General features: G+C 39.0%; 1 long non-coding RNA gene across 1 annotated transcript in view; it reads right to left on the reverse strand.

Annotated features, from left to right (window-relative positions):
- LOC141584742 (uncharacterized) overlaps positions 1–15,421 on the reverse strand; it is an 83,271-nt gene that overhangs the window by 32,183 nt on the left and 35,667 nt on the right. The window contains exon 3 of the long non-coding RNA XR_012517945.1: positions 7,367–7,421. This is a non-coding gene — a long non-coding RNA (uncharacterized LOC141584742). The remainder of the gene's footprint in view (positions 1–7,366; positions 7,422–15,421) is intronic.

Genomic DNA, 15,421 nt, shown 5'->3' on the forward strand with positions numbered 1-15,421 from the left:
TAAATTCATAAAAGTCATTTGTGTTTTTTTCTTCCTTTAAAGTTTACCTTCACAATTTCACAAACGTGGTTTATTTGTATTTCACAAGTCTACTGTTTTGTAACCTGGAACGAGTCTCCACTAACTTACTTTCACTGAGCAGAATAATTAGCAAAGGCAGTGGTTCAGCAAATAATTACTGTGTTGGTCCATTTTCACATTGCTATAAACAACGGTCCAAAACTGAGTAATTTATAGAGGAAAGAGATTTAATTAACTCACAGTTTGGCATGGCTGGGGAAGTCCTCAGCAAACTTATAATCATGACGGAAGACAAAGGAAAAACATAGCAACCTCCTCACAAGACAGCAGGAAGGAGAAAAGCTGAGCAAAGCAGGAAGAGCCCCCTTATAAAACAATCAGATCTCATGAGAATTCACTCACTCTTACGAGAACAGCATGAGGGAACCACCCCCATGAATCAATTATCTCCACCTGGTCTCTCCCTCGATCTGTGTGGATTATGGGAATTATAATTCAAGATGAGATTTAGATGGGGACACCAAGCCTAAGCATATCAATTACCTTGAGCTAAAAGTGCTGTCTTAGGCCCATACTTTGTAGATAGGCTGTTAGTCTTTCCTAGAGTGAACATTAACCTCCAAATAGCCTTCAGCTATATTACTAGTAAACTATGAATACTGATTATTTATGTATGTAAAAATTAATATATATATGAATGTTATCTGTCAAATCCCAGGCCATCCTGGCTTGGCCCAAGACCACCCTCAGGTTGAATGATTTGTTATAAATATTCACAGAACTGAGAAAAATTGTTATACTCATGTTTATAGTTTATTACAGGAAAATAACACACATAAAAATCAGCAAAGGCAAAAGACACATAGGACAAATTCCAGGAGAAGCAAGACATGAGTTTCCAGGTGGCTTCTAGTGGAGTCATCAGATAGCACTTAATTCTTTCAGAAATGGTGTGTAAGAACAAATATGAAATATTGCTAGATGGGGAAGCTCACCTAAGCCTTCGTGTCAGGGGTTTTTATTCGGAATCTGTCACATAGGTATGGAGTTCCCACAGTCTGACCTTAGCAATTCAGTCTCCAGCACCCACAGAGGTCAGCCTAACTCAGTGTATTAGTCCGTTCTCACACTGCCATAAAGGACCACCTAAGACTGGGTAATCTGAGAACTCTATCACAAGACACAACACTCAAGGGATAGTGCTAAACCAATAGAAACCACCCCCATGATCCAGTCGCCTCCCATCAGGCCCACCTCCAACACTGAGGATGATAGTTCCACATGAGATTTGGGTAAGGACACAGAGCCAAACCATATCACTCAGGAACCCAGAGAAACAAACCCCACTATTCATCATGAATCATGTTGTTAACATAAGCTATTGTTATAAACACAAAGACATTTGTCAGAAATCACATTGATAACACAAACACACTATTATGTGGCCCAAGATCTCGGGTAGACAAAGGCACTCTTATTAGGCAGGATAGTCAAGGGTTTACAGGTTATTTTTCAGGGACTGGTTAATGGCCAGTCAATTCTTTGCAATGTGCAGGGATTGAGTACCACCAAGTTAACTCTGTACCACACAGAGACCTATTGAACAAATTTATTTTTTAATATTGGCTTAAACTTCTGTAGTTAGCTTTATGCTGATTATCTTCATTAATTCAAAAATGCAGTGGGCCTGTAGCAGTCTTAGAAGCAAGAGAGGCAAACATGGTAAAAACATAGTCGATCTAAAACTTTTTAAATACCCCTAAATAGCTCTTCTTAATTAAAGAGATTGGGGACATAAGGAAATTATTATTAGATAGCTATTAAATTATAGAACACATTGACACATTTATTGCAGATAAATCTCATTGTTTTACAACCAAGAATGATTTTATGTGTTGCATGTATACTTTAGAGAATAGTGAGGCCCTTTGTACAAGCAATTGTGTCCCAAACCATTATGTTTGGTTTGATGGAACTCTTGTGAAGGAGACAGCAGGATACAGCAGAAAGTGTATCAGGGTTTCTGATTCTGCCCCTTAATAGCTGTGGCTTCGTTGGTAAAATTCACATCTCTGGATTCTAGTTTCCTGATGCACATATCTGGACTGTGTATTCCAGACATAAACAAATATCTGGAGTGTGTAGTCCTTCAGATCTGGTGTAACTGTTCGTGCTGTTTGCCCAGTGATCCTGGTTTTCTGCTTCTTGAGGATCTGCTAGGATTGCACCCTCTTGAAGTCTTCCTTTAATCAATGAAATGTGGGTAGATGTGACACATGCCACTTCTATGTAGATGTCTTAAGAGCTAATATGTTATTTGCTGTGTGTCATGTCCTCTGCTGTGGTGATCATGGAACACCTTTTAAAATGGATAATCTGAGCCAGTTGTGGTGGCTCACACCTGTAATCCCAGAACTTTGGGAGGCCAAGGCAGGTGGATCACCTAAGGTCAAGAGTTCAAGACCAGCCTGACCATGGTGAAACCCCATCTCTACTGAAAAACACAAAAAAGTTAGCCAGGCGTAGTGGCACATGACTGTCATCCCAGCTACTTGGGAGGCTGAGGCAGGAGAATCACTTGAACTCGGGAGGCAGAGTTTGCAGTGAGCCAAGATTGTGCCACTGCACTCCGGCCTGGGCAACAAAAGCAAAAATCCACCTGAAAAAAAAAAAATGGATTATCCATCATCCTCCTGCCCCTGACAAGCCACATTGGATACATGGCCTGAACACAAAATAAACCTATATTTTTATAAGCCATAATCTGGGGGCTGCTTGTTGCCATAACATAAAATTTCACTTAGCCACATTGACATATCTTTTCAGTTCCCATCCCAATCTCAGTTGTTCATAATAGGTGAACAAACATCTAATGTCAGGCCTGTTACCCACTCTCACCCCAACCCACCAAACCCCAGTAGGTCTTACCAAAAAGTTTATACAGCAGTTCCTTCATATTCCTGCTAAAGTCTTGACTCTGCCATCCTTCAGGGCTAAAGTTCTCTGATCTGCCTCATGTGTCAGCCCTCCAGATTCCCATCTTCAAATTCTTTTCAGATATTTTGCCTCTTCATCCCTTACTCCAAAACACTGATTCTTAGAATGAGAAAACCGCAACTTGTACACCTTCCAGTTCACACTCATTACTGCAACCCAAGTGTCAGTTTTCTAGAACTGTAACCAAGTATGATAAACTGAGTAGCTCCAACAACAGACATTCATTGTCTACAGTTCTGGAAACTAGAAGTCCAGGATCAAGGTGTCAGCAAGGCAGGTTCCTTCTGATGACTGTGAGGAAGATGCTCGTCCAGACCTCTCTCCAAGCGTCTTGTGTTTTGCTGGCAATCTTTGGAGTTCCTTGGCTTGTAGATATATCACCCCAGTCTCTGCCTTCAGGCTGACATGGTGTTCTCCTTGCACGTGTGTCTCTGTGTCCAAATTTCTTTTTTTTTTTTTATTGCATTTTAGGTTTTGGGGTACATGTGATGAACATGCAAGATTGTTGCATAGGTACACACATGACAGTGTGGTTTGCTGCCTTCCGTCCCCTCACCTGTATCTGTCATTTCTCCCCATGCTATCTCTTCCCACCTCCCCACCCCCCACCCCTCCCCCATTTCCCCCCAACGGACCCCAGTGTGTAGTGCTCCCCTCCCTGTGTCCATGTGTTCTCATTGTTCAACACCCACCTATGAGTGAGAATATATGGTGTTTGATTTTCTGCTCTTGTGTCAGTTTGCTGAGAATGATGGTTTCCAGGTTCATCCATGTCCCTACAAAGGACGTGAACTCATCGTTTTTGATGGCTGCGTAATATTCCATGGTGTATATGTACCACATTTTCCCTATCCAGTCTATCATCGTTGGGCATTTGGGTTGGTTCCAGGTCTTTGCTATTGTAAACAGTGCTGCAATGAACATTTGTGTGCACGTGTCCTTGTAGTAGAATGATTTATAATCCTTTGGATATATACCCAGTAATGGGATTGCTGGGTCAAATGGGATTTCTATTTTTAGGTCCTTGAGGAATCGCCACACTGTCTTACTTTATATAAAGATACCAGTCTATGGCATTGGGGACTTACCCTAGTCCAGTATGACCTCATCTTAACCAATTACATCTGCAATGATCCTATTTCCAATTAAGATCACATTCTAAAGTACTGGGGCTAGGACTTCAGCACATGGATCTTGAGGGAGACACAATTCAGCTCATAGCTACTCTTTTCTAGCTCCTCTGGAAACACATTTTCCTGGAAAACTCAACTCTATGTCTGGTAATCCTATCATTACCATTACCACCATCCCTTTCTGAAGTCAGACCTTCAGCCTGTCTCTAGATTTATATTCCTTCTGGAATCTTGCATCTTGCTTAACTAGATTGTTCTATAATTCACAAGAATGTATAAAACACTCTCTCAGCTGGGCACAATGGCTCACGCCTGTAATCACAGCACTTTGGGAGGCCAAGGTGGGCGGATCACTTGAGGTCGGGAATTCGAGACCAGCCTGGTCAACATGGTGAAATCCCTCCTCTACGAAAAATACAAAATTTGATAGGTGTGGTGGTACACGTCAAGGATAATTGCTTGAACCTGGAAGGCAGAGGTTGCAGTGAGCTGAGATCACACCACTGCACTCCAGCCTGGGCAACAGGGCAAGACTCTGACAAAAAAAAAAAAAAAAAAAAAAAAAAGTATAACATGCTCTCTCATAGAATTGACTAATTTTCAAGCAAACAATTGTTTTAAACTTTTATCTACTGGGAATTGAAGGTATTCTCAGTTCCCTAGGACCACGCAACTTCAGTAGGGAGAAAAATCTATATACAATCAAGAAGACCTTCTCACAGTTAATATCATGTAACCATTCAACAATTCTGTGAGAAGAGCATTACCATCACAATTTGGCAAATGAGGGAAGAGATGTTCAGAAAAAAAGACTGCCACATTGCTGTAATCCAAAAGATCAGGAAGCACAGAGGCAGAAAAGTAAGGGAAGACACACAAAACCTCAAATCCAGCTGGAACTTGTACCAGAGAATGTGGAGGAAAAGGTCAGTACTGAAAACATTCTGTCCGATGTGTGATTCCCAAGTTTTCATAGTCTTTATTGGAGGAGGAAGAAGGAGAGCTCCCTGAAGTCACTCTTGCAAAGCTGTGGTTTCCAAGAGCACAGCATGGTCTGTTGTTGCAATCATTTTTTTCTGCACACTATGGCAAGGCCATTAGAAGAAAAACACCACCATAAGAATGACAATTTTTAGGATAAGAATAAATTAACCAATGGATAATGTTTGTTTTGTATGGTGTCAGGAACTCAGCAGATTCATATTCTGAAGTCCTGACCTCCAGTACTTCAAAATGTGACCATACATGTATTTGGAGATAGGATCTTTATTGAAGTAATTCAATTAAAATAAGACCCCTAAGGTGGGTCCCTAATCTGATATAACTCATGTCCTTATAAGAAGAAGAAATCTGGACATAACCATATGCACAGGGAAGACAAAGAGAACACAGCAAGGAGGAGACAGCATCTAAAAGCCAAGGAGAGAAACCAGCAACAGGTCCTTCCTTCATGACCTTCAGAAGGAACCAACCCTGATGACACTTTGATCTTGGACTTCTAGCCTCTATAACTGTAAAAAATAAAGATTAATTTCTATTGTTTAAGCCACCCAATCTATAGTACTTTGTTATGCAGCCCTAGCAAACTAATACACATGGCTACTTCTTTTCAATGGAAAGAAATCAAGATTTAAAAGTAATGCAAATCTCTCCCCAACCGCCCCCCTTTTTTTTTTTGCAATTTAAGAAAACTTCCCCTAAAGGGTTCACTAATATGTACATCTACACTGTGGCAAAAAGTAACAGACATGGTTTAAATATTGTTAGTACATTTGACACGCACTCCTAGAAGAGTGATTCCTAAAGTAAAAGCAAATGTGTTGCTTCTTTCAGGGAAGAAAATTAATTCATGCTGCGTGGCAAGAGGAAGACAAGTTCACTAGGAGAATACAAGAATAGATGACAAAATACAAAGAAGAAAGAAATTGGAGGAACCACGAAGAAAGAAAGAAATCACCTAGAAGTTAAAGAAACTTGAAAGCCCAGGAACACTAAGATAGCATGCATCATTATGATACAGTGCCACGGGTTCTTTATGACATTTACTTAGGTAGTTATTTGGCATGCCAGTTTGTCTTTATCTCTTGTAACATTTTAATGAAAGTATTATAGAGTCAATCATTAATCTCAGGTGATAAGCTAACATGCTAGAAACATAAAACCACAAGAATACAAATGAGGGCTAATATCCAGAATCTGCAAAGAACTAAAACAGATTTACAAGAAAAAACAAACAAATCCATTCAAAAGTGTGTGGAGGATATGAACAGACACTTTTCAAAAGAAGACATATATGAGGCCAACAAACATATGAAAAAATGCTCTCCATCATTGGTCATTAGAGAAATGCAAATCAAAACCACATGGAGATACCATCTCACACCAGTTAGAATGGCAATCATTAAAAAATCTGGAGACAACAGATGCTGGAAAGGATGTGCAGAAATAGGAATACTTTTACACTGTTGGTGGGAGTGTAAATTAGTTCAACCATCGTGGAAGACAGTGTGGCAATTCCTCAAGGACCTAAAAATAGAAATGCCATTTGACCCAGCAATCTCATTACTGGATATATATCCAAAGGATTATGAATCATTCTATTATAAAGACACGTGCACACGAATGTTCATTGCAGCACTGTTTACAATAGCAAAGACTTGGAACCAACCCAAATGCCTATCAATGATAGACTGGACAGGAAAATGTGGCACATATATGCCATAGAATACTATGCAGCCATAAAAAGGATGAGTTCATGTCCTTTGTAGGGACATGGATGAATCTGGAAACCATCATTCTCAGCAAACTGACACAAGAACAGAAAATCAAACACCACATGTTCTCACTCATAGGTGGGTGTTAAATAATGAGAATACATGGACACAGGGAGGGGAGCATCACACACTGGGGTCTGTTGGGGGGGGGACTAGAGGAGGGACAGTGGGGGGGCGGTAGGAAGTCGGGGAGGGATAACATGGAGAGAAATGCCAGATATAGGTGATGGAGGCAGCAAACCACATTGCCACGTATGTACCTATGCAAAAATTCTACATGTTCTGCACATGTACCCCAGAACCTAAAGTGCAATAAAATATGTGTATATATAGAAACAAACAAACAAAAAAGAATACAAATGGATATTTTTACACAGCACTGTAGTTAAAGATATATGAGAGTCAGATTACCTGGGTTTGAATCCTAATTTCATAGCTTACCAGTTGTGTGAACTTGACAAAATCAGTCAACATTCTTTTGCTTCCATTTTCTCATCTGCAAAATAGAGTAGTAATATTACCTAATCCACAAGGTTGTTAGAATCAAATGAGTTAATAGACATAAAGTTCTTAGAATAGTGCCTACAGTATAGTGAGAATCAGATAAATGTTTATTATAATAATCATCTATCATCAATATAAATTGCAAAGGAATCAGTAAGCATTAGCCAATTGTCATGTGTACCATTTCTTTTGGAGATGTTAACCAGTGTCGTTTTAATATCTAAAGTATTTCAAGGGAGTAGATTGTGTTGTATGGGGAAGGGAGCCCTTTTTTTTTTTAATTTCAGAGATCAAATTGAAAGAAAAGTGAAACTGAAAGAAAACTCTCCTCAGATCCATATATAAAAGTGAACAAATGGTCAAATAAATGCCTTACCCATGTATACCTATCCCCCGTGCTCTGAAATAGCTTCTTTTTAAAACAAAATTTTTTTTAACTTCTCAATTCTTCTTCAGTATTTTCAAGCGAGAATCAACCCATCTTAGTCTGAATTTCCAAAATGAAAAGAAATAGTTCTCATTTTTTTAGCTTACAATTCAGTTTCCATTTCAAATGCTTTTTTTCTCCTGCTTTGGAATTACGTTACAATTATCACAGAGATTTTGCTCATTTTAGGCAACAGGCCCCAGTATTTAGCCTTTGTTCATGAAGAGGACTGATTGCTGCTGAGACCATGTGCTCAACAGGAAATAAGCATTGATGTGATGATGGCCATATTTATATCCAAGCTTGAGCATCCGTTTGCTGTGGGCCTACCAACACCCAGAGTAACATAAACCACATACGCACAAAAAAACCCCACAAATGCTAAGCGGAGGTACTGCGTCAGAGGACCTATCAGAGGATAGATGCTGGCGGAAACTGAGGTAGAGCTGTTGGGACCTTATTTCTAGACCCTAGAAGTTCTGAGTGCCTCTGCCTAGTGAATCTTTACCAGCAAGCTTTATATACCACATCTGAGATGAAGGTGGCCTGGGTTCCAGAAAAGATCCAACCTTGGGAGAAATAGCCTCCTCGTTGTTCTCCAAGATTATAATCATAATAGCTAAAAATCAAGTGTTTTGCTATGTGCCAGTTAAAAAGACAAACCTCTTAACATCCATTATCACACTTATTCTTCACAATTATTCTTATAATTACATATGTGTTATTACCATAAAAATTTTAAAGAATAAGCCTTGGAGAATTTGAGTTACTTTCCCAAAATTAAAATTAAATAGTAAAGAACAGAGCCAATAATTGAAACCAGATCTGTCTGACTCCGAAGCCTAAGCTCTTACCCACCGAGCTACCATTCCCTGACTCTCCTGTCTAGCCCACCATTTCTCCCCTTGGCTGTTCTTCTCTATGCTGCAGCCAGTTTTCTGCCTAAAGCCCACCTCTAATCATGCCATTCCTCTGCATATGTTATTTGAGGGCCACCCACTGCCTTCCACACTCCCAAGACTGGCCTTCAAGGTACTCTAACTTAATCTCTCCAAAGTCATCTCGCTGATACGCTACGCTCTAACCAAACCACATTTGCTGCTTTCAATCATAAAGACAATCCCCTGCCTCTCTGCCTTTGTTCTCACTGATCTCTCTGCCTGGAATCTCTGTTCCACCCTCTCCACTCATTAAATAACCATCACTACCACCAATGGCTACAACAACAATGGCTACCATTTATGGAGTCCTCACTTTACATCAACTTTGTGATCAGCCTTCTACCCTATAAAACAGATACTATTATTACTTCTGTTTAAAGGGAAACTATTTTAAGGCTCAATGCCAACTCCAGGACCCCACGGCTAGTAAGTGGGCTTAGGAAAATCGGAATCCAATTGGCTGAAGACAGAGTTTGAGTTCCCCACCACTATACTACAGAGATGGGTGGTGTCATACTCAGCCTTTGAAGTCTCATGCACTGCACGGGCAAGCCACTTTGCTCAGCCTTCCTGATCCCCTAACAAAAATCAGCCATCAGCCCCTGCTTCCCACAGGGTCTCACACTGCGTGCCTCTGTTGCAAAAATTACTCCACTCTGTTTTATTTTAGCTGTGTCTCTCACCCACAAGATGCACGCTGCTTGAGGCCATACCATCCATCTTTGCATCCTTCCTGAGTCTACTGCTATATCTGAAACTCAGCAGGAGTTTCCTTGATGTGTGCTGAATTCATTCAATGACTGTTTATTGAACTCCTACAGAAATGATCTCACCCCTGCCTGCAAGCTCCCTGGTGTAATTGTTCTTATCCTTTTTTGGTTCACACCCCCCTTTGAGAATCTGATGAAAGCCATGCATCTTTACAACAGAAAAAAATGCAACAACCAATAACATTTTACATCCTTCTTCAGGTGGTTTGTGATTCTGAGTTTAGAGTTCAACTGATTTGAATTCACTTATTAGCAATTGAACATTTATGGCTATTTCTATTAATCAATTCTTTTATTCTAAATTATAGAAATCCAACTCAGCTTAGGTTAGAAAAAAGGAGTTTGTTTGCTGGTTCTATCTTGAGTTATTTTAGCATAGAGAGTCCAGGGAAATGATTACTTTAAGTTACAGCAATAACACACATAGAGATGGAAGCTTGGTCTCTGAAATAGATGGATCCAGAGACTCAAATATTACTAGGATATGCTTCTTTCTGCAGATCAAAATAGCTTCCTCCACCGCTTGTAGGACAGAGCTTGCTGACCATTCCTGCGTTTCACATCTCACCACCAGAGAGAGTGGCCCCTCCTCCATTCATCACAATGTTATGAAAAATCCCAAGGAAGTATTCTGCTTGGCCAACTTGAGTGACATGTCACCTCCCATACAATTGGTTGTTGGAGAAAGAAAAGCCTCTTAGAAAGGGGATGTTCTTCCCAGAAGAAGCAAGGAGTAGAAGGTCACCACAGCGCTTCCCCTCCCTACCCCCCAGACCCTTGTTTCTCAGACACAGCCACCTGCCATCCCCGCAGCCCTCCTCCGCAGGCAGCATTCTGAGCTCCCAACGTCTGTGTCTGCCCACTTTCATTCTAGCACCATCAAAACTTACCTGCTCTACGCCACATCCTGTTGGGATGCAGCTCTTTGCTTTCTAAGGGCCAGCTAATCCATGGGATTGATCTGGGACAGGCTATTAAAGAAAAAACAAATCACAAACAACAGTAAAAAGTCACCTCTAGTCACTTCCTTGGCAGAGGATAAGCGGTTTGATCAGTGGCCATATATAATAAATAATTGTCTAAACCGAAAGTAGAGCTAATAAATGGAAATCCGCCTGATGTTACATGTGCAGACTTAAACAGCACTATGGATAGGGAAAATAAGGATTCAAGAGCTACTTTTGTAGGTCACACAGCAAACTGGTAGCAGGCCCCAAGCCAGAGCTTACATCTCCTAATTCGAGTCTACTCATCATCCTGCTCCGTGGACTGAAGAAAGGTTTGGTTTGTCACAAGTCCAGTGGGGCTCACCAGTCACTGCACCTGGTTTGTTTCCTAAGATAAATTCTGATTCTAATCCTGTCCATAAAAAATATATGGAATTAGTCAGTGTTGTGGTGTGTAACATTAGTCATATGTTATAGGTGTCAGAGTCAGGGAGCCTGTTTTCATATCTTAGCCTTTTGATTTAAATGCTTGGATGAGTTAGTTAATGTTTATGTGCCTCAGTGTTCTCATCTATAAAATGGATTCTCCTACAGGTCTTCAAAAGGAAATCTCACCCCCTCCACTTAGCATGTATTGTTCTCTGTGGTTTGTGTACTCTGGATGTCAGCAGTCCCACACCACATAGATGCTCAATAGTAGTACTACTCACACACTGAGTTTTAGAAGAAAACATTAATCCTAGAAAATCATCACTTAGAACAGTGTCTGATACATAGTAATCATTTAATGAATGTAAGCAATTACAATTAAAGGGAAGTTGCCACAGGGGTTGGGGGAGGGAACAAAATCATTTTAAGGACAAAGGCAATAAAGTTTAATTTTCCAGAAGTTAAGTAATTCAAACCCTTAATTAGCTAGAATTTTCTTTCTGACCCAGCTTCTTACAAGAACAACACAAATAAATACTGCTATCAGAAATTTAGTTTAAAAGCAATAAAACATGAACTTAGACTTGAATCAACTGTTTTAAAAAAGTAAAAAAAAAAAAAAAATCCAACATAGGTACCTAAAATATTCCTAGATTCAGCCCAATGTACTAAGCAGGCTGTCTCCATTTGCTGCCCTTTGCAATCAAAACTGATATTCAGAATAGTGATTTGTATATCCTGAAATTCCAGGTCCTCAAAGACAAAATAATTATAATAATTGCTATCATTTGAGGACTGCTTGCCAAACAGGCATTGTGCTAAGTGCTTGATATACGTTACGCACCATGTGCACATGCACACACACACAGTCGTTCATTTAATCATCTCAACACTGCAGGGGGAGGGAGTATATTTTTATTCCTATTTTACAGTTAGAAGTACATTTTACAGGTAAGGAAGTTGAAGTCTTGAGAAAAGATGTAACTTTCCAAGCTTATACAATTGTTACATATGGCTAGGACTTGAACACAGATCTTTCTGACTCCAAATCTAGCATTCTTAACTCTGTTTTTATTCTTAATGTTCCAGTTACCAAGCAAGGAGAGTACAGTTATTCATTTTTTGTTTTTAACCACAGACAACAAAGGTTTCTCCCTGGGTCCTAACTAGACACTGCAGCAAATTAAAGAACTTCACCTTAGGTCTGAGAATACACTTACAGTCTTTTCCTAGGGTTTTTTCATTAGCCTTCCCCCTGCTATCAGCAAGGGCAGCCAAATATTAACTGTATGCATTGGATTGTAACTCCATAAGCATGATGATTGTGTTCTATTCATTTCTATCTCCTCAACAGAGCCAAAAACAATGACTCTTTAGTATTGATGGAATGTTTATTGAATTTTAAAAAATGAGTAAATAAATGTCCATATCAGCCTCTCCAACACAGAGCTATAATTGAAATAAGAAAACTGTTCCCTCTGGAAAAACAGATAAGATCATAAAAAGAAACACTGACTCTAGTGCTTCTTAGCTGTGTAACTTAAGCAAGTTACTTCAACTCTCTGATTTTTTTATTTCTCATTCAGAAAGTGAGAGATTGTGTATCACCTTATTCATATTATTTGGAGAATTAAATGTATTTAAAAATTCTAAAATGGCTGTTACATAGTGGTCACTCAAAACTCCATTTTATTGTTTCTACTTTCTTTCTTTTTTCCATTTTCACCATAAACCTACTATTTCCTTATGCTTGTACCATTGGTGTATAGAATCTATCATTCTCAAAGTCCCTTGCAATTTATAATGGATATCACATATTATCTTTTTTGAACATTGTGTAACTCAGACAGATAAGGAGAGTAGAATAAGCTCAGTTTCTCTCAAAAGTTACAGATGACAAACCTATTCCGTTCTAGCTTACACAGCAAGTAAATCATAATGCTAAGATTTAAGACTATATCCACTAGAATAAATTTTAAGCTTTGGTGATACTCCAAATTGCTTTTGGAGAGAGTGAGAAAACCCTATCTGATAATCTTTCAGATCAATTGATATATATATATTCTAAATACAGAATTATATAATACTCATAAGAATATATGGTATTCTTCAGGTTTAACCCATAATACTTCTCTTGGTAAAAGCACCTTCAATTGGTTCTTATAAGCAATTACAGCAATTTTTACCAGGTATCACTCTAATGTTAACACCTGATAATGGCAGAGCCACCAATTACAATAATAGCTGTGAATAAAATTCAGAGCTCATTGACTCTAGATACAGCCACTAGCTTTCTTCTGTGGAGTAGAGGGGGGTCAGATGTATGTAATTAATTAGGACTCTTTTTAATATAACTCTAGTTTTCACACATGTATCAAAAGATTTTCTCTTCTCTTTCTGACCTTTGAAAGTATTTAAAAATGGGAAAAATTGACTATAAGGTTTATTCCAACCAAAAGGTTATTTCATTTTTATGTGCTATGTTGCAGAGCAAAATGCTTTTTGTACAATTATTCAATTATTCACCACTCTACATCTTTCTAGGGTGCCATTATATAGCCAAGTAGATGTCTCTGGGCAGAAAGAAAAACAAATCAACTCTGAGTCACTTCAGCAAACTAACATTTTAAATAACAGTATACTACCAATATTTGACATCTATTAAACATCAAAAGATATTTGAGAATGTCTGTTTTCAAAGAGTTATGCCCATTCTATGTTAAAGACCACTCTGGATCTAAACTTGACTGAAAAGGACAGAAACTGGAAAATAATGAAGAAGACTTGTTGGCAAAGATAGAAAAGATGGGAGACGTCATCTTGCGTCTGCTGTCCAGTGTGCTGACCCTTCACACCCATACAGTGCATCTCTTTCAATGTTATTAGTCTTAAGAGAAAGTCCTCTTTTAAGATGAAAAACCTAAGGCACAGAGTGACTAAGAATCTAGTTTTGCTTCACATGGCTGCAGGGGACCAGCTCAGAAGGAAAGTTCATTTCCCAAAGGCAATTTCAACTCTCCTACATCCATCTTGCCCACCCACTACCAGAACTAATACATCTGGAGAAAGTCCTGTGACCTACTAATTCCAAATCAGATTTGCCTATCCTCTGGAGAAATAAAGGGTATCCTTATGTTCCTCTGCTGTCTTCAGCTCAAAACAATTGTTATGTTATGCTGAATGTTGAGGCACATGCAAATAGAAATAAAAGCTGAAAGGTAACTTGCCATTAATTTTTGCCTCTGGTTCCTAGTGTAAGTAGAATTACAGCAATTTTGTGTATTAGAAAAGTTATTTTTCACATAAATTGAGTCAGACTTCCCTCACTCTTCTCTCTGTGGGCCACAAAGTCCTGTAGCTATTTTGTGGAGGCTTTGATGACAATGTGTTGCTCAGTGCTCACAGCTTACCCTGAAGTGATTAAAACAGATTGCAAAATCATCTGCAAAAGCTGATGGTCAGGAAAATGCAAGCCAATAGAGGAAAGTCATAAAGTCATCTTTGCAGACAAATCACACCAGATCTCATTCATAAATCTGTAAGGTGCACTTCTTGGTCAGTCACCAGCTGAGATTTATGAAATCAGCCTAAGTTAGCCTCAAACCCATTGCATAAGAACAATAAAGTTAATAGAAAAAAAAAAGATGTTACGTATATAGTCCAAGATGCCTGAATTGTAACAGAGTAAGTAATCACCCAAGCAGTATAACTAGAGACCTCTGTCTTTAAATACCTCTCTAGAAAAGTGCCATTATGCCTTAAATTTCATGATTCTCTGCCCATTCCTATAGTCTAGGCATTGTTCCTACAAACTGTATTCTCTTTTCAAACGCAAAAGCTCCTGGAAATAGGAAACATGAAGTCAGTAAAACGGTAGTATGAATCAGTATAGGACAATATAGAACATTGTTTTGTTTGTTGACAGAGGAACTTCAACACTCCTATGGAGCACTGGGCACCACGGAAATGAGAGTGCCTGACAAAACTGAGGGAGAAGAAAAGACAAGACCTGGGCTAATGCTTCACATGTGCAGTGTAGACCATCAGAGGACACTACTTACACTAACTTCTTGACAGAGTTCAAAAGATGAGGTTAGCATAAATAACATTGGTGCTCATATGTAAATAACAAGATATTAATTGCCCAAAATGTCAAGAAATACAGTCATGTTTACAATCTGTTATATGAACTTTAAACAATTTCTTTCCCATGACATTTTTTTACAGAAGAAATATTAACTTTTTTATATAGATGGAGGTGACTGTTTGACATTCCTTTTCTTTCTAAGCATGTAGTGGAATGGCTGTAAAATTCTTATTTTTTGCCTTCTGTAAAACAGTTCCAATCTCACTTGCCTAATTCCACTTAAAACAACTGGAGAAAATACCTGACAGTGCCTCCTAGCTCTCTATGGAATCATCCGTTTTCATTTCTCTTGTTCTGTGGGCTTTTGTTGTTAGTGCCTCCGAGCCTGCAG

Source organism: Saimiri boliviensis, chromosome 6 (genome assembly GCF_048565385.1).
Source record: "Saimiri boliviensis isolate mSaiBol1 chromosome 6, mSaiBol1.pri, whole genome shotgun sequence".
NCBI lineage: Eukaryota > Metazoa > Chordata > Mammalia > Primates > Cebidae > Saimiri > Saimiri boliviensis.